Raw genomic sequence first — 20,767 nt, forward strand, 5'->3', positions numbered from 1 at the left:
GAGGCAAATCCCAGGACAGTGCCAACTCATTGATGATGGACTTTTCTTCTGATGATAATTCTGCTGTACCCTCAAGCTAAAAATGACAATTAGAATTAATTATAATTAAAAGTTTTGACTTCATTACTAGCATAAGTATTCATATATGATACAACAAACAGGGATAGGACAAGTTATTGATAATTAGCAATCATGCAGTTGACACCACCAACTGGTCTGGTACAGGGGGTTGCTGCATAGACTGTAAAAGTCAGGCCAAAACATTTGGATCGCCTCGTAGTGGTACAGTATAGTACATAAGCCCCACCCCCTCCATGTTAGCAGATGGGACATGGACCAAACCAAAAAATCAAAGTACATGTCAAAAAAAGATGCCAAAGATGGTTTCTGTCATTTTTAGGTATAATTTTATCACACTGATGTTTGTTCAAGTGTTCATTTTTCTGACAAGTTTGTTTTTTATTAGTTATTTTATGCTATAAAAACAGACTGAAATGTCATGATTGACAGCTGTGATTGACTCACTACTGCACAGACTCTGGCTCCAAATTGACAAGATGGCGGCGCTCATATCTGTAATATTTAGGCTTCACTTTTGTACAGTGGGAGTATCTATAAAGTTGATCAAGTTGAATTATCAGTATTTAAATTGAATGAATTAATTACAAAAATATATTAATTTTTTTCCCTGACATCATCTATTATTTTTGTAGCACACTTGAATGATCCACAGTGTGTTTGGAGTTGTATGTTTTTTTTATTTCCTCCTGCAAACATAAACGTGATGCAGCATTGTAAATCATGCACTGCTCTCTGAGCTTCATCTGAACAACACAATGCATGTATTGACCTGCCCTGACAAAGAGCGACCCTAAACCACAAACTCCCTCTTGTGGTGAAACTCTGGAATTACAATGCCTTACTCTTGTCCTTTGAGCCACAACTATTACCAAACAGTCCATGTCAAAACAAATAAACAAATATATAGGGGGTGTCCTTTTAAGCCACTGTCCCACATTTCTATCGTCCTAGCCCCAATTTGTATCAATAAAATCATACTTGAAAAATCGTACCAACTTGATTTTCTCACGAATATCAAGGTCAGCACAGTCCTTAATATCGATTGTGGCTTCTTCTGGGGATCCACCAAAGAGCACATGCAGGATAGCTGGGCTCAGTCCACCAAAGCATGGCCCATCATGTAGAAATGAATGACCGATCATTCGACCAGCAACAACAAAGAAGTCACTCTCCAAAAGCAGATGGGAAGTGGAGGGAATTCGATGATCTTGTTCCCCTCAAAAAGAAGAGTTCCCCCTGGCACTTGAATACAAAGAGAAAAGCAAAGCATATAGACAGTAATGTAAAGGACATAGATATTTAACTATCATACAGAATTAGTTAAGGAAATATCAATCAGCCACTGAAGATTCTGGTTGATCCTGTAGAAACCTAAAGGTTCACAGCAGTGACATTCACATTTACGAAAAAGGTTAGTATTCTCTGGGTATACGTAAAGGTCTGGGAAGACAGATCTGTTTTCAGTCTGGAACTGGTACCAACCAAACACCAAAGTGAATATTTACTTACCAAAATTTATCTCAAACCCATACTGAACATTTTTGACATGATGGTTGCAAAGAAATGGTGAGTCACACCATCACCAATTGCTGGATCTCCTGAAAAAGCAGAACACACGGTACAGACATCAGTTAAATGAAAACTGTAAAAAAAAAATATATTTTTTATCTTTAGTTTTGTATGTGTAAGCAATTTACCCTTAAGTGTGCATGTCAAGGGGCAAGCCCACTCAACATAAGCCATCTTATAAAAAGAAAGGAGTGCCCTTTCCCTGTCCACTGCACTGTCTCGAAGATCCATGGTAAGACTTAAACATTTTCCAGTTGCGTGCTGACTTAAAATGGCTTCTTTGAATCTCTTTGCTGACTCTGTAGGATTTGGTGCAATTTGCCAATCTAAAAGTAGTTGTTCAAATGCTCAAATTAATACTGGATCAATTAATTTACAGAGTGCAACAAGTTATTGAAATAAATTATGTAATATTTAATAACGTAACAAACCAGGGAAGCCTCTCTCTTCAGTGGGATCTAGATCAACCATCTCAGGAGCAGGCACACAACCCTGAGGTGGCACCGAGTAGTTTGAGTTGTTGGCCCTTGATGTCTCCCTCACCTGTGGTCTCGTCAACATGCTGACAAATCTACCTTCACTTCAGGAGGAGTTGGCACTTTCTGTGGAAACCTCAACCTCTACCTCACCACTGCTCTGTGATGGTCTTGAGTAAAAAGAGGTAATTTTTGTTAGTTTGGCTAGTATATTTTATATTGCATAACACACTCACAAAAACACTGCAATCTAGTAAAACTAAAGTTTAAAAGTAGAAAAGGATGGCCATATATATATAATCAATCAAACTCAAGACTTTCCCTCAAGACCAATATCCAGGATCTATATCCTCCACATTTGGATGCACAACAATGTATGTACAATATGGCTTTTCAGAGGGATTGTTGGCATCAAAATAACTAATATTTGGGCCCACAATAATGAAACATTAGATGTGCGGATCTGTCATGTCTGCCCTGCACTTAGACATGTATAGTTACAATTGTTTAACACACACACACACACACACACACACACACACACACACACACACACACACACACATACACTCACTCAAAATGCTTTACACCTTATGGCTGACTACACATGCAGCATGATTTACAAATGTGATATTTTAGTTATGTAGAGCATACCTCATGCATTCATCACTATGAGCTTTTATGCGTGAAAAAGGGAACTCCTCTCCACACCCGACACATTTCTGAGGTGGTCCAATTAGCTCATTACTACAGTCTGGTCGACTGTCCTATAAACAAGATCATTTTAAAAATCATCAAAAGCAATAACTATGTGACTGTCATTCACAGTCTGCATTTTTAAAATGGGAACACCAGTCAAAAAGTGAGGAACTTACAGGGTCCAGATTCAGGTTCCTTTGGAGTGGTCGTATGAAAAGAGTGGCATGACCAATCTGGGTTTGGGGATCTTTCAGGTGTCTTACATGATAACCCTCATTGGGACAGGGAATGAGGATCAGGTGGCGACTGCGTGTTGTTCCAGAGATTTTGAGCAACTCAAATCCACCCCCTAGTTTTGGATAGGCTTTATACAGAAATTCTTTAAATTCGTTTGCATCTGTATGGCTACCTGAAAAGAGAAGATAATAATAAAATAACAGGTCTAGAAATTACTTATTTTTAAAAAAAAAACCTTTAGCATTTGGAGCATTATTAAGACAAGTTTTTGACAAGCATGTCATGGCTGATACCAACGGATTCCTTAGATTTTCTAATTTCATGACATAACAATATCCTCATGCTAGCTTTAAAATTGAGCCCTCTACAGCCTCTGAAAGACAAAATGCCGGACGAGGAAGAGGCAGGCAATCTCAATTCGAATTAATTCAGTTTGAATCCCAAATTCATATAGGCTACACTACCCAGCAAACATTTTCTCGACCTGCGTCTAGATGAAGACGTCCAGTCAACGTCGCGTCACGTCGTGACTTTAATTCGACTGTTTTTCAACATCAAAAAATAATATCATGGCAAATATGACCTAATTTAAATATGCATTTTAGAGCGGTTTAACTGAATAAACACTGCCAGAAAACGTTTTCTCGACCTGCGTCTAGATAAAGACGTCCAATCGAAGTCGCGTCACGACGTGACTTTAATTCGACTTTTTTTCGACATGATAACATTAGGGGGAATACGATCTCAAAGAAAACATATTTAACTGAAAAAACACTGTCAAGAATGATTTCCTCTATCTAGCCTACTGCTGTGTCTAGATGCAGATATCCAATCATGTCGGGACGTCTGATTAACGTCGGGCAGGCAGGTTGATTTGACGTCTATCTGAGGGGCTGAAATGACCAACGTCATTTAGACGTTGTTTCAACTACATATCAACGCACGAATGTTAAAAACTATTCGAAATAATGGAAATATGTTCGTGAATTTAAGAAAATATTGTAGTATCATATTGGCAAATGTGGGCTGAAATGTTTGTGATTCCAGCATCCATCTAGGAACTATTTTTCCTCGCGTAGTTAGCGCACCTAGCGGTTTCTTACGCATGCGCAAGAAGAACTTTGCAGTGTCAGTTGACGAGGAGGAGACACAGACACCTGTGAAAGGTGAGTTACTAAAAGTACTGTAATTTAAAATGAAACCGTGTTTGGTAAGACATTATACGTTTATCAGTTGCATGTTAGAGTTTTGATTTTGTTGCTGCATCGTGCATTGTTACTGTTTTTTTTTGCTTTTATTCGTAACCGAGCGGCGGCTAGCAGCCGAGTTAGCTGCCGTGTGAAACTAGCCCTGAGTTAGCTCACAGGCTACGTGAGGTGCTCGATGCTAAACCGAGCCGAACATCTGTGCAACTCTCGGTTTAGCATCGTTACAGAACCAAAACACTTTAAGGGGCCGTCTAGATGGGCGAAAACGTTATTTTTTCTCTGTCTTCCTCGGCATTGTTTCAAGAATATTTGCATCTAGACGGATCCACCGAAAACGCTGTAGTTCATATGCCAGGCCTATAGGTGTCGCTTGACATACACCAAAAACGGGACGGACCACCATCTGGTCCACGGACATTGATATGTGGCCAGAAATCGTCTTATAACCGGGGTCTAACCGTTGACACCATAGACATATATACATAGACGGCGCATTGACTGCTGCCGCCCACTAGAGCGACGTGCCTACAGGGCGGCCATCTTGGAACAGGACCACTCGCTCCTACAGTGCATTACGTCTATGGAGAAATGATGTGTCTACACAATAAAAATGATCATAAATCGCTCATTTGTCAAGCTATTTTCACAGGGTTTGTTTGTCAAACATCAGACCAGATAGACAGACAGACACACACACATAAATAGAACAAAAATAACCCAAAAAACGTTCAGGTGTGTTCAGGTCTTTATTGCTTGAAGGCTATTACATTTGAGTATCTTCTTCTTTGTCTTCTTCTTCTTCTTCTTCTTCTTCTTATTATTTTATATTAATATTACTACTGTTATTTTTATTATTGTTATTCCAATCATTATATTATTATATTATTGCTATTATTATTATTATTGTTATTATTATAATTACATCACTATCATCATCATTATTATTATTATTATTGAAGACATAGGATCTGCTGTCTACCCTTTGTGAAAAGCAGACCGTCAGAACAGCTTGCAGGAGCTTACAGGACTCATCACGTTCTGTTCCATTTTTTTGAGTGGCTCCCCTGAGGATTCAGACTTTGTTGCATGCTGCAGGACACAGAGGAAAACTTTGTTCCTCGTGGCTGTCCAGCTCCTAAACTACCACCACCCCCTGATCAGTTTTATCATCTCTATGAATAAAGTGATTTGATTGATTCCAAATATTCAAACTAAACAGGCACTTTGAATTATCAGAGGGTTAAGTAGTAAAACTTAGAAAATATTCAAGGAAAGAACAAAAACATTAACACACCCCTCCAAACAAACTATTTATAAGAGTATTTACAACCTGTCATGAATTGGAGCTAAAACCCCTGAAAGAGAACTGTTTTGCACAGTTTCTTTCTTGTGCTGCCACTCTGGTATTTGAGTGATGTAAGTTTTGCAATGTGGTGCAGCCTAATTTTGAGGAACACAGACACCACTAGTTTCAGTAGGTCAGAATGGTGGTTGTCAATGCCAAATTGTGTGTCTTCAGTGTGTTCCCCGAGCAAAAATACATCATCCGTACCAATCTCCTCACGGACCACATGCATGACCACTGACACCTTGGGAGCTTGCTCTGAGTGGACCTGGCGAATCACCCGCTCTGCTGCTCTCACTACTTTGACTGTGCCCTCTTAGGGAATCATGAGCCCGCCATTATTTTTGAGCACAAGTAGGTGGTAGCTCTCATCATGTGAAGAGGGTACGGCATCTGCCACCAGGCTGGCACGGCACACATGGCAAGAGAGCCTTTTTAGAACCTGCCGAACAACAAACCCTGCAATGTAGACTAGAGCATTGTCTACAAGCCCACCAAAGCGCGTGGGCAGGTAGCTGTGGTCACACACAAGGGCTGCAAAGTTAACAAACGGGGGAGGGAGTTCTTCTGCAGTGACACTGTGTCATCCTGTGCTGCCACGTTGCCTAGCCCACTTGGTGAGACACCACACCAGACCATCAGACGCCGGAAGATGCCCTGGAACTGGCCGGCAGAGGGATTGTTGTTCCAGCCCCCTAAAGGAAAAAAACAACAACACACACACACTACAATTACACCAAAGATATTTTCTGTTTGTTTTTTAAAGGCTTTAAAATGTGAACTTTACCTGATGCTCTGATCGAATTAAAGAGAAGCTCCAAGTGATCTTGGCTGAACCGGTAGGTGCAGACATACCGCTGGACTTGGAGCAGCTCAGGAATCATGAGCATGAGGGTGTCAATGTTGATCACAAACCCGATGACAGACAAGTATCTTCAAAAGAAAATTTTTTATTTCCCTAATTGTATTGAGACAAAGACACCTTGAGGAAGCACCTAGGAATTTTGTAAAGAGGTAAATTGATTTTGCCAGCAAATCCATCAGATGTGAAACAGCAAAGGGTGACAGGGATAGACAGACAGACAGACAGACAGATAGATAGATAGATAGATAGATATCTTATCTTCTTTTAGGAAGCTGAACCAACAATAGGAACATTATTAAACCAGAACAGGGACAGCTTGAAACAAGAACTTGCCATACCTGACACCTGCATGACGTTAACATGTATCATACATACCATTGTCACTATTTTTAAAAGACCTCTTAGATTTGTGAAGCGATGTGCCATCTTTAATTGACAATTTGATCAGAAACTCCCTTGCTCTCATCAAGAACACCACTCTCTCCTCCCAATTCAAAGCCCCAAGGGGAGCTTTAAATCCTTTCGCGCGGGGATTGTGGCTGTTCATGACATCAAAGAGCCTGTCAATCATCTAAAAACAAATATCTGCATTAACTTTAAGCATCTAAAACCATCTCCATAACAGTGTTTCAACACGTATCATATCAAATGAATACTTATATATTAAAAAAAACAATTCATTTCAGTATGTAAACATGCAAGTATTTGGAACTTGACTCTACTCCATCTATGGCCCTATGCACATCCCTAATCATTTTACCTCAATGAATTCCGCTGTCGCTTCACAGTCTCTGAACTGCGAGTAGCCCAGGTCCCTCAGCGTGCGGAGAGCCACTGCAACAGACAGACTCAATGTCTGGGCAGCCAGGGACACCTTCATTTTTTTGGTTTTCAAAGTGGACATGCTTTTGAGTGACTTTATTTGCAGCATGCAGTCCGTCTTTGGTTTGAACATCGTTGAGATGGATGATGTATCTCCAGCTGATCAGGCCTGTGGTGTTCTTAAAGGATAAGTACCGTTTTTTACAACCTGGACCTTATTTCTGGCAAAACATATGGTCATTTACTCACCCAGATAACTTTGGTGTCATTCGGCGTCGTTCGGACGAAATTAGATCCAGTGTAGCGGCGATATATCCATATAATGGGAGAGACGGGGCAGCGACACACAGCCTCTATATAACGCATTATCTGCCACGAAACTAGTTAATTTCATCAATATTTTGTTATGAAATGCTAGTGCTATTCCCCTCTGAGTCCGGGCTCGTCCGTTATCAACATCCGGGGTCAAACTAGCAGTAGCAGCTACAGGTAAACAAACCGCGCTGTCGCGGGTGCGCGCGCAGCTCAGAGACGACATCTTCCAGGTCAGAGGTAGTAGATCAGCCTACAGACCCCGGATGTTGACAATAGACGAGCCCGGACCATGGCCCGGACTCAGAGGCTAATAGCGCTAGCATTTCATAACAAAATATTGATGAAATGAACTAGTTTCGTGGCAGATAATGCGTTATATAGAGGCTGTGTGTCGCTGCCCCGTCTCTCCCATTATATGGATATATCGCCGCTACACTGGATTTAATTTCGTCCGAACGACGCCGAATGACACCAAAGTTATCTGGGTGAGTAAATGACCATATGTTTTGCCAGAAATAAGGTCCAGGTTGTAAAAAATGGTACTTATCCTTTAACTGGGCTGTAAGCCTTCAAAATCAAAATCAGAATTAGAATCTTTATTAGTCACAGCTGAGCTCACCAAAGTACAGACAGGAAAATGTAATGCATCATCACATGCAGTCATAACTATGTAAATAAAACACGCAACAATAAAATAGAATAAAAAAGCAAATAAGCCTAGAACAACAATCAGCACTTACCTGTAGCATGTTAGAGATAGATAGACAGATAGACAGATAGATAGATAGATAGATAGATAGATAGATAGATAGATAGCACTTACCTGTAGCATGTTACGTGCCAGTTTCAGCATGTGACAGGCATCCATTGTAACAAACACTCTCTCACCAGTCACTGGATGGGGGAAAAAGGTCTTCAGGGGCTCAAGAGGGTTTGCTTTAAGGTCACAACCAAGTTGGTTGCACATGCTGAGGTTGGTTACATGCCCGTCCATCGTCACGCAGATCACTCTCAAACCATGAGCATGAAGTTCCTCTATGGCATGGACAACCAAGACCTTCTGTGTTTCTGGTGAGAGAGTCTTGGTAAAATAGTAGCCAACTGGAGCTTTCCAGTGCCCTAGAATGCCTACCACCATAAGAACGAGAGCCTCAGAGGCAACATCGGTCTCGTTTAATCCATCCCCCAAATCCACAAACCCTGACATTTTTTGAGTTTGTGGATTGTAGTGCACATGCTTTTTAATAGCCATGGCATCCAAAATCAGTGTCACCAATCCATATTTAGCTTGGTCTTCTGTGCACCTTCCTCCTAGCATCTCCAACATCATTTTGTTGAGGCCAGGCTTTGCATCCACTGAAGTCAGCCACCTTTGAAAAATAAAATGTAGTAATTTGACCACCCTAACCCATTCAGAAAAAAACAAAATAAACAGAAACTAGCATTCTCCCCACACATTCCCCTCATAGACATCATGCATATGCACTCACAGACACGCACAGACACACACACTCACACACTAAAGGGACCACAATGGAAATAAGCTGTCAGCTTTTTTGTGTTTTTATCCCTTTGGCAGCATTTGTGTCGATGTATGTTTCTCAATCTCAATCAATCAATCAATCAATATCTGAAAGCTCAAAATGTATCAGAACACAGTGTGTGATGTGATGTGAGCTTTTTAAATCAGTAATTTTTACTGTCTTGTTTAGATTACATTTACATTTTTTGAGCACATTATGAATAAATACCACACACTAGTCTTGTTTTATACAATGTACACACTTTATTTAACATTTTGGCAGTAACTAAGTTCTATTTGTAGCGCTCACATTTAGTTACTTTTGTACAGTCAATTCTTAATTTCTTTGTATGGGTTGTTTGTATTGGTTGTTATATGTTTTTTGAAATAAAATATTTTCAAATGTACTTATTTTGGGTATAGAACACCCATTTTTCAGAATTTTCCTGCCAGCTCGGTCCCTCACAATATATTTAACAATCAGGCAACATGGAGAAAACCTTTGCAATGTATGGGGATGTGGGAGAGGAAGATGTTGAGACTCTCTCAGGAAACTATATGCCTTTGGACCATGAAGTTGTAGCGTCAGGGCAAACTCCCTCTGCTCTCTGGTGTACTCATGGCCCTTCTTTGCCAAGAGGTCTACCTGAAGATCTGAAATTCAGTAAGCATAAACTTATTAGTAAGACCCCTTTAAATAAAAAGGAAGAGAGTTTAACACAGACTATAAACAAAAAATACCTATATAAAATATTCAAATTAGTATTTCCATTTTACCTGAGTAGCATTCAAGCTTGTCTTTCAGCTCTTCATTTATGAGGTTTTTCTCCCTCAGATCCTCGAGAAGAGTGTGTACATTTTTCTTCGCCCTTAGCTCCCGGAGCTTGCTATTTCTCTTCTCGCGCTCATGGAAATGCTGAGGCAACTCCACTGGCAGGATTTCTTCTGCTTTCCTTGAAGCTTTTGTTGTCCTTGATGGTACTTGCTAAAATTTAAGAAACATAATACAACATTTTTTAAAAAGTTTTTAGCATCGGAAAGTGGACTGTACTTTATTCCTAAACATGCAGACAGAAAAAAAGTTTAGAAAAGTGTGGTATTAAGTAGCTATGGAATGCTTACATGGACATATGAATCATAGAAATTAATGAATTCATTAGCCAAATGGCACATATACCTTTTGTAAATGAGATGGGAAGTTAAACACAGATGGTTTGACTCCATGTCTCAGCCGAACAATTTGTCCTGTTCTGTCAAAGTCATCTGGCTGGAAGCGCTCACTGCAGAGCAAGGACCTCTCAGTTGCCACAAAACCTTCCCGTTTCACTGCCAGTTCCCATTGTCTCTTTAAACTACTGTCTTTGGGAAACCTTAAAAATATGAGAAAAGTAGCGAGAGATGAAGAATTGTCTACAACAAAAAATTATTCCATGTAATCCCTTCCCATGAACCAGTCTGCCACCCAGTCCTCCCATTAAGCTGGCCAGCTCTCCCTGCCTTTCCTCCCACCAGAAGCTGCCTTCATCAGTTCTTGTTAACATTTCCATGTATCCAACATTCTGTGTTATAAACTGTTTTCTTGTCTGTAACAACATCTATTGCACGTCTGCCCGTCCTCGGTGAGGGATCCCTCCTCTGTTGCTTGATTTTTCCCTGTTAAAAGGGTTTTCCATGGAGTTTTTCCTCAGTGGATGTGAGGGTCTAAGGGCAGAGGATGTTGTTATGATGCCATGTAAAGCCCTTTGAGACAAACTGTTTGTAAAGACGGGCTATACAAATAAAATTGCCTTGCACATAGAGCTAATGATGATCAATATACTGTATTAGCTATATTAGACCGATCACTGCAGTCTGTTTTTTCTGTGTAAAGGGGAGTTGCTAGGGACGCTGCTTCTTTAACGGTTTCTGGTAGTTTTTTGTTTTTTTTACAGAGATAGTTTATAGATTCATAACACCGCATTTAGACCAAAATTTTGTCTCAGATTAGTTATTTCACTGGGGGCGGCTGTAGCTCAGTGGGTAGAGCAGGTGACCAGCCACCAGAAGGTTGCTGGTTCAAACCCCGGCTCCCCTGGGCGGAACTGAGCTACATGCCGAAGCATCCTTGAGCAAGATGCTGAACCGCTCCTGATGTGCAGTTGGCACCTTGCAAGATGCAAGGCAGCCTCTGCCATCAGAGGGCCCTGGATGAACTGGCGTCTCATTCAGGGGTGTGCCCTGGCCTTCGACCTGGGCACACCCCTGGGCCAAGATGGCCACCCTGTAGGCACGTCGCTCCACAGTCGATGCGGCGTCTATTTATATATGTCTATGGTAGACACATGCTGATAGTTGTCTGGTGTCGCTACACGACCGCAACGGCAGAGGGCGCCAGCTTATTGTAGAGACGTGACAGATACTGTGGCTGGTTATCTGTCAATCACAGCGTAGGTGTAGAATGGTCATACTTTGTGCCATCTTCTTCAAATTTGAAACAAGTGTTCACTGATAGTGTGGCTACAGCCCCATAATGCCATTGACATGCTCAGATGAATCACTATCTCTCTACATATAAAAGTAATCTATTTGTGTGTCTCTGTCCCTCGCATAGGCCTGTTTTGATAACTATTTGTCCAATTTACCTCACTTCACAGGTTTATTGTGAGACGCACACCAGGTGAGATACACACACACACACACACACACACACACACACTTGAATGGGGGGGCTTGAATGAATATGAATATTTGGATACAGCCTCAGAGCCGTCCGCCACTGTTTTACGCTGTTGTGATGATGCTTGGACAGAGGAGCTAATGCATAACAGCAGCAACAGTGAGGAATATCTTCAAATTCATTCTTTTAGAGTAAATGTATTCCGAAATGGAATTGTCCTTTAAAAGAAAACCTCTAATGTGCTATTGTGCTCCCTGTGTGAACAGCCAGGCACCTGCATGAAAGAGAAATTATGCTTAGTGTTGCCTCTCTGTGTTGTGCCTTTTAAAGCCACAAAGATGTTCCATGTCATCAAGTGTAAGAAACTAAGATTGACATAATTGAAATTACTGAATGGGCTTCATGTGCATGTGGCTATCCTGGGCTAAGCTGGGCTACCATAGCACAGATTGTTAATGCCTACTGGCTTTATTAGGAACCATCAGATTCAGGCTACTGAGTGGCTCTAAGAAGTGGTTCTTTCATTACTCTTTCAACTCCCAAAACAATTTGTTCTTGCCATCTATAAAGTGCATTTAACATCTGAATAGGCGCTCTGTAAATTTTTTTATTTTTTTCTTATGCCCTCTCTCCAGCTGCTGTGAAGAGATGGAGTCCAAAGGCCACAGATGCATAAATAGAGTGTGATTCAGAACCAACTTAAACATGCCCCAGCAAGAAGCGGGGGCAAGGGGCAGACCCCCACAGGACTGCAATAAAAAGGAAGTCAATAAAACATTTGTTCCAATAAACATGTTCGTTTTTTTTTTTTTTTACCTGAGATTTGTCCATGTACTACTTGTATTTTACAGTATGGGTGAACATTATTCGAGTATTTTTAACTTTATCACAGGTGAGTTTATTTACTATGAAAGTTTTAACCAGGTTCACCATTCCTGTGATATTTTAAGTTGGCAAATGTGAAATTTGCTGGTGTTGTCTATTGGACTTTTTGACCTCTTTGCATTTTAAGGATTTTTTTTGCTGAAATGGATAAGTTAATTTAAATAGTTGCAGATTAGAGCATTGAGAATTGCACATGTATACAGCACAAGAGCTGTGCTTGTCATAGAATGTATGGATGTGGTAATGCCAGTTATGTAGGCACTAGTTGAAACTCGATTTAGGTAAACATATTTTTAAATGCAATACATTACATGTGTATTTTGACAAAGGTTGATATGCTGTCGAAACGACGTTGAAACGACGTGAATTGATGCCGTCTAAGAGCCATCGAAATGATGTCGGTCATGAGACCGACGTCAGAAAAACTGCCTGCCTGACCGACGTTGATTAGACGTCAAATAGACGTCAAAATGTTTGCTGGGTATTAGAAATACACTGACAGGACAAATGTGTGTCAATCATAGACTTTAGATGTATGACATACCTTGAAATGTAAGACGTTTTTCCCCTAAACCTGCTGCAGCAAGTCTGTCTTTGGCGTTTCGGTTGGGGACCAAGTCCGCGTTTTTGTCCACAAGACAGCAGAATGAATGTGTGTAGGAATAAAGTTGGGTGGGCCCAGCAACGGATCGCCGTCTTGCTGTCCTTGTCCCTCCCATGTATGGCCCAAACAGTCTTGAAACCTCGGCTAGGATCAAGTGAAGAGGACATGCTCAATGTTAGAAAATAATATAAAAAGATTGCAGGGGAAATATGTTGGTAGGGATGGGCGATATGGCCTATCACCTTAGAAGAAAAGCTTGTATTTGACTCTCTTTTTAGATTTTTGTGCTGGCATCAACACTGAGTGTTTTATTTGAAAATTAACCGGATGTCATGTTGTTCTTTCGTGTCTGACTTCCTGTCTGCTCTGTGCTGAATTCGGCTGAATTGCTCCACACACTCTACAGAGTATAGTTTGCTGCTGCTTGTCGGACAGCTTAAATCCGAACCACGTCCAAATAATGGATGTCGCAACGGTCTTTTTCACCAGCTCCTCCGTTTCCCTTTCAGCCATGTTTACTCAAGATGACGATGATGCGTTGCAGCCGCGGCTCTACATTTCGCAGGTGGATTGCGTCATCAACATGCATTATTGCGATAGTGCAATAGAATTAAAATCTCTATTGTAGGCCAATTTTGTATCGTTTATATTGCATATCGTTTGTATCGCCCATTACTGTTGGCTAATGTTGATGTTAGCATCGCACACTATAGCAATGTGATCTGTTAAAGCTAATGCACAGCGCCACTGAAAAAAAATCACACATCACTGGCGATAGTAGTTTTGTCCACAGATGGGAGTTAGAATCAAAAACTGTTCCCTGTAGACACCTACCGTCCACTGGGTGTCTGGGTGTCATGCTATGTGACGGCGGAGGTGGTGAACTTGGCTCGTTGGGGTCCTCGGTGCTGTACAGAAAATATCAAAGCAGTGAAAATCATATGGGTACCAAGCTCAATTATTATTAAACTCAACAACTGCTGTTTACCTATACTTGTTACAGGCCTAAACAGAAGAAACTCACAATTTTCAAGCTGGTCAGCCACATCCCAAAGCAGGTCTGCCAGTGGCCTCCTGGTCGAGGCCATTTTCGAGCTGGTTTACAACTTCACAGGGAGGAAGGCTTGGGATCGGGAATCGTTTGCTTTTGTCTGGCTCTCCAATTTGACCAATCATGCTGTTGACTGAGGTTAGGACCTCCTACCTCGTTAACATATGGACACAGAAATACAGAAATAAATAAATGTAGGTGAACAGAAATGTATAAATAAATATAAAGCATTTATTTATTCTTTGATTTATTCTTTTATTTCAGCATTTATTTATTTATTCATTTAGTTCAGCATTTATTTATTAATTAATTTATTTACACATTTATTTATTTATGCATTCATTTATTTATACTTAAGTCATGTTTAGTCCTCCATAATCAGCAGGACTGCATCTTCACGCAGCAGTCGCAGTCACCTCGGTCGTTTTGGCATTTGCCCTCATCTATCTATGGCCAGACCGTCACTACTCCTGTTTCATAGCGCAAATGCAATATTGTTGCTGTAACGTGCGATCTGTCGGATTTTGGGCCGAGCCCGTCTCTCGCTGCAGCGGGGGGCACGTCGGGGCACGTCTTGGTGGATGATGTTACCCAGGGGAGCCAGGTCATTTCATTTAGGCTGCATAAATTATTATTATTATTTGCTATTTATTATTCTACTGACGGGCTACTGACAGGCCTTCACAAAAACACACACACGCAAAAAAAAAAAAAAAAAAAAAAAAATAGTACCGAGACAAAAGGGCACTTTGGGCATCAAGGAGCAAAGGGGCAGGTGCCTTAGTAATTAAAGTTGTACTTTATTTTACTTATTTGAAGTGTACTTTATTGTAAGTCTATTGTAAATTGTTCTTAGGTGTACTTTTAAAAAGTATACTTTGTTTCAAAGCACTTATAGTAGAAGATTAATATTCTTATTAAAAGTGGACTTATTTTTGAGTCATTTGTAATATACGGTTAATATACTTTATTAAAGTGCACTTAATTTGCACTTCTTTGGAAGTGAATTTAGGTACACTTATGAAAAGACTGTAAGTCTGTTTTAAATTGTTCTAAAATATACTTTTACAAAGTATACTTTATTTCAAAGTACTTACATTAGTCGAATAGTATTCATAAGATAAGTATGCTTATTTGAGTCATTTGTAATATACTGTTAGGATACTTCATTAAAGTGCACTTAGTTTCACTCTGTACAGAGACGACACCCTCTGTCCTTCAACTCTCGATTCGAGTGAGGAAAAACTTGCCCCCAAAAAATACCCTTTTAACAGGGAAAAAATATGCGGAAGAAACCTCGGGAAGAGCCACAGGGGAGGGATCCCTCTCCCAGGACGGACAGACGTGCAATAGATGTCGCATGTACAGAGCAGATCAACGAGACCACAATGTATACAATTATAATAGATGGTTGACAGGAATGAAAGTACATAAAGAAGTATTACAGCAATAATAATGAAATGCACATAATGGAAATGTGACTACTAGTAATAACAGTAGTAGTGGTTAACGGTAAGGATAAAATGTAGTAATGCATTACAATAATAGTAGTGAAGCGTATGTAACAGAGATATGGCTAATATTAGCAACAGTAGTGGTGGGTGTCAGGCAGGGCCATGGCAGTAGGCGCATCCACGATCCACGACCCGGGCACGGCCAGGATCCATGAGAGCCTGTAGGACTAGAAAGCACAACTCTGGAGAAGAAGTGAAGTCAGTGACATGCAGAGATGGGGCATGTATACAGGCATAATGTATACAGATGGAGAGGAGAGGAGGAGAGAGAAGCTCAGTGTATCATTTGTCCCCCGGACTGGGCCTATAGCAGCATAACTAAGAGCTGGTCCAAGACAGGCCTGGGCAAGCCCTAACTATAAGCTATATCAAAAAGGAAGGTCTTAAGTCTACTCTAGAGAGGGTGTCCGCCTCCCGGACCAAAACAGGAAGATGGTTCCACAGAAGAGGAGCTTGATAACTGAAGGCTCTGGCTCCCATTCTGCTTTTGGAGACTTTAGGAACTACAAGTAATCCTGCGTTCTGGGAGCGTAATGCTCTAGTTGGGTAATAGGGTAGTATGAGCTCCTGGAGATATGATGGTGCCTGACCATTAACAGCTTTGTAAGTGAGGAGAAGGATTTTAAACTCTATTCTTGATTTTACAGGGAGCCAGTGCAGAGAGGCCAATACAGGAGTAATATGATCTCTTTTCTTAGTTCCTGTCAGTACATGTGCTGCAGCATTCTGGACCAGCTGGAGACTCTTTAGAGACTTGTGAGGGCAGCCTGATAATAGAGAATTACAATAGTCCAGCCTGGAAGTAACAAATGCATGGACTAGCTTTTCTGCGTCATTTTGAGACAGGATGGGCCTGATTTTTGCAATTTTACGTAGATGAAAAAATGCAGACCTTGAAATTTGTTTTATGTGGGAAGTTGAAGGACATCTCTTGATCAAAGATAACTCCCAGATTCCTGACGGTGGTGCTGGAGGCCAAGTTAATGCCATCCAAACTAGCTATATCATTAGACAATAACTTAATTGGAAGTGAATTTAGGTACACTTAAAAAAGTGCAAATGAAGTTGAGTTTGTTTTAAGCCGTTTTTCTTCATTATTCAGTATATTAAATAGTTCTAGCAGTAGTTATTTAGTGTACTTATGAAAGGAGTTATTACTTAGCAATACACTTTCTACATATTACATGTATGTGCTAGTACATTTGTTTTCATTTCATTCCCAGTTATGATACAGCAATTTGTAGGAAGTCGCAAAATGAAACGGGTTGTAATTTATATATATATATGCATTTATTTCACATTTGATATACAGTCTATAGTACAGGCCCTGGAAAGAAAGGCGCCTAATTCAAATAGCAACGTTTGCATCTTTGCCATCCAATCAGCGCATTGCGCTCAGCTCAGCCTCTTTGAGCTCCACGATTCACGGCGCTTCATTCTGGTCAACGTTGCTGTTGAATGACATTGACCAGCTAAAGTCTCCGTCGCGAGGCGAAGCAAGCCCAAGCCTACTTCTGATTCACAGTAAGTACATTCAATGTTTTTAATTTCTGATTGAATGGTCATACATTCTATATTTCCATTCATCACACCGGCTAATTTTATGATTTCGTTGGCGGGTCATGATGTGTTTCAGCAACTTCAGTCATCGTAGCCAGATAACCAACGTTAATGTTAGCTAACGTCAGTCTTACAGCTACTGTAACTGTAAGTTAACCTATTATTACTGCTCTTGGTAGCGGCAGCGTTACGCCTGTGTGTATGTGCTTCAGTAACACAGTGTAATATTACATGATGAAGCGTGGTGTGGTTTCTTTAAGGGGTAGAGCAGTGCGTGTGCGCGTAGGGTCTGTGTGTGTGTAGTGAAGCGAGCGGCAGGTGAGGTTGGAGCAGACATTAGCAGAGCAGAGGAAGAGGTTAGCCGTGCATGTACAGTTCATTATGTGGCCAAATAAACGCACAAGCTTCTCCAGACCACGTAATGTCTCTCCTATTGTTTTACCAACTACTGTCTGACAGCAAAGTGAAGTGAAGCGTGTTAGCCCTGAAGCTAACCGGCTTCAGCCCAGGAGGAAAACGTACTCCCCTGCGCTCTGCCACTACGGTCTTAGCCTACTGTACATGTTAACCGGTCGTCTAGCTGCTTAGTTTATGACTTTAATTTAAACTACTTCCAAGAAATAACGGACCTTATCAGCCAACCTGAAGCTTATGTATGACAGCTATTCATGTCTGCAGTCAGATACAGTATAGTCATGTCAGTACAGTATCTGAATGCAAAAACGTCAAAATAACGTGACCTCTATTGTTCCTACACCAGTAACTTGTAATAGCAGCTCAAGAATCGTAAAAGTAGAGGAAAAGATTGATTAATTGATTGATAAATAAAATCAAAATAAATAAATGTATACGTGATATACACCTCTTACTGCTAGATATGACCATGGTTGGAAAATTGCACAGTACACGTGAGCACATCTTTGTAATATAAAGATAAAATGCTGTGTAGCATTAATAAAACAAATTGCCTGTAAATGTGGTAATTGGACAGAGGCTGTAATTTCAAGGACTTACACACTTGTTCAGCACACTATGTTTATGCTGTGATTCATAGTTATAACCACTGTTATTATTTCTATGTTGTCCTCAGATGAGCACTAAACCAAAGAGCCACAAGGCAATGTGAGAGGGGGAGTGGATGGTGAGACTGAGGACATTTACCAGCTCTGGGGTTTGGCCTGCTGGAGAACGCAACAGACCAGCCCCGAGGCAGCGCTAATGGCATGATCTCTACCAGAAGGTAAAGTACATCAAAATATCCACCTATTACTCATGACCATTGTTTTGAGTTACATGTAGTCTATTTAAAAGCTTCTGTGATTTCTATAGCAGCTAGATCACACGGAAACTGACCACCAGTAATTACTAAATACATGTTGGACTATTTACTGGTAGCAGTATTGGTATACCATACTGATAAAATTTCTCAGTTTCCAGAAAGCAGGTTAAAACGTAAGTGAACCCTGAGATGAGGGAAACTCTGGGGTTTTGTTTTTTTTCCGTAAATGAGAGGTATCTTAAACTCTGTGTCAGTCACCATGGTAACTGACTCTGGGAACCTAATGTGCTCTCTAGCAGGTTTACTTAAAGAAACCCTGAGTCTTACGGAGCTGTCTGACAGGGCCCTTTTCTTTTCTTCTCAACAGCATCATGTTGAAGCAGAAATAATTCACATAGTTTTACAACAGGGGGATTATTTAGATTCGTTTAGATTAGCTCCCATTCCCTGAGCCGAACGGCACCACTCCTCATCAGTCCGTCATTTATCTGAACAATATTCTCAGTCTGGCTGCACATGGAATATCAGACTACACGTCTGATATTCTAGCTGACGTGCTCTCAGACGTCTAGCTGACGTGCTCTCAGATCTTGACCTCTTCATTTTTATCACTTTGCAGGTTAATCAATCACCTTCCAGCAGTCAGAAAAAGAGGAATCATTCACATTTCATTTGGCTTCTTTTTTTCCCACAGATAGCTACAAAACCCATCAGCCTGCATTGCCTCCAACAACGCAATTTCAAAGTACATGTTTCTAATTATCTGCCGCATTTAGGATAATGTTAAATAACTTCAAGTGCTATCTGTAGATAAAAGTGAGTGTCTGCCTCTTGGGTCCTGGGGGTGAGTGACGCCCTTAGCCTCTGGCCACCCAGCGACCTGACTCAGGACCAGCTCCTCTGCCTCTGTCAGACGTGGTGGAGGTGGAGGTGACCACCACCTCTGCCTTCTTCCACATGTTCAGCAGGATGTTAGGAGACAGGATGTGTGTTAATCAGTAGGTATCTGTTGGTGGTAAAAGCTGCTACTAGCTGAAATATCCACTGAATTAACTCACAAGACTGTTTTTATAGTCTATACTCAGAGTTTCACTTCACAGATTAAGTCAACTCAGAGTTCAGGGTTAGGCTTCGAGTTTGTTGAACCTCCTTTCTGGAATACCCCTTTGATGTACTGTTCAAAATAATATGATTATGCTGCGTGACTAACATTATCTCTTGTCTATTTGGTCAACAGACGCTGTTCTTCTGGAGTTTCCACAGACAAGTGTCTCTGATGTGTGCGCGGCCATCAGACAAAAGTGTAACAATGAGCAGTTCAGCCGAAAAAAAAGGAACATAATGTGTGGTGTGTGTTTCTGTATGGTGGGAGGGGTTAGGCGTGCAATAATAAGGAATATTGTTTTTCATTGTTCACTATTTCTCAGTGTTCTGTAAAGTTTATGTGTAATGTTTAGGTCTTGCTGACTGAAATGGACCTATTTCTACAAGGTGTACTAAAGTACCAATAGTTAAAAATGTTTAAAAGCCATAATGTAAATGTTCATACATTTGTTGTATAAATGTTAAGAGACAGTACAAGTTTTTTGTATTTACAATGTATTATTCTAATTTGGATATGGTACGAATAGATTAAAGACTATTTTTTCAACTGGAAGTAGTCCCACAAGTTTCACTTTCACAGCCTTTAGTATGCTGGTAATACATTTGCAAACATGTGCAAGGTAGATAGTAATATAGCAAAGTAAAGAGAAAGTATATTGACTATTATGCAAAGTATGCTTTTTTAGCAATTGGAATAAGCCAAACATATAATTAAGCATATTAGCACAGTAAGAATATATTAAAGTATAAAGCTTATATATTTTTGAGACACTAACAAATCATTTTTAATGTACTTATGATACAAACAAAGTACTAGTATAGAACAAGTGTAACTTTAATTTGACTAATTAAGCATATATAAAGCCATATGCTTAAAGTATACAAAATATACTTTAAGTTGTTCCACTTTAGCACATAAAAGTACACTAAATACACTTCAAGTTGAGCTTTTCTACAATGACTTACAATTAAAAT

The 20,767-nt window shown here is 40.4% G+C and overlaps 1 long non-coding RNA gene and 1 pseudogene across 2 annotated transcripts; one reads left to right on the top strand and one right to left on the bottom strand.

Moving 5' to 3' along the window:
* Positions 1-9,271: 9,271 nt before the first annotated feature.
* On the bottom strand, positions 9,272-13,451 carry LOC311259414 (annotated as a pseudogene). The gene is made up of 4 exons: positions 13,225-13,451; positions 10,317-10,509; positions 9,917-10,124; positions 9,272-9,781 (listed from the first exon to the last, which is right to left on the bottom strand). The product of its transcript is annotated as an uncharacterized misc_RNA (transcript).
* A 3,798-nt stretch (positions 13,452-17,249) lies between these two features.
* Positions 17,250-20,343, top strand: LOC311259624. Its single transcript, XR_014622923.1, has 3 exons — positions 17,250-17,373; positions 18,500-18,649; positions 19,926-20,343. It is a non-coding gene; the product is annotated as an uncharacterized lncRNA (long non-coding RNA).
* Positions 20,344-20,767: the final 424 nt, after the last annotated feature.

This window comes from Pagrus pagrus, assembly GCF_965226575.1.
Source record: "Pagrus pagrus genome assembly, chromosome: 7".
Lineage (NCBI taxonomy): Eukaryota > Metazoa > Chordata > Actinopteri > Spariformes > Sparidae > Pagrus > Pagrus pagrus.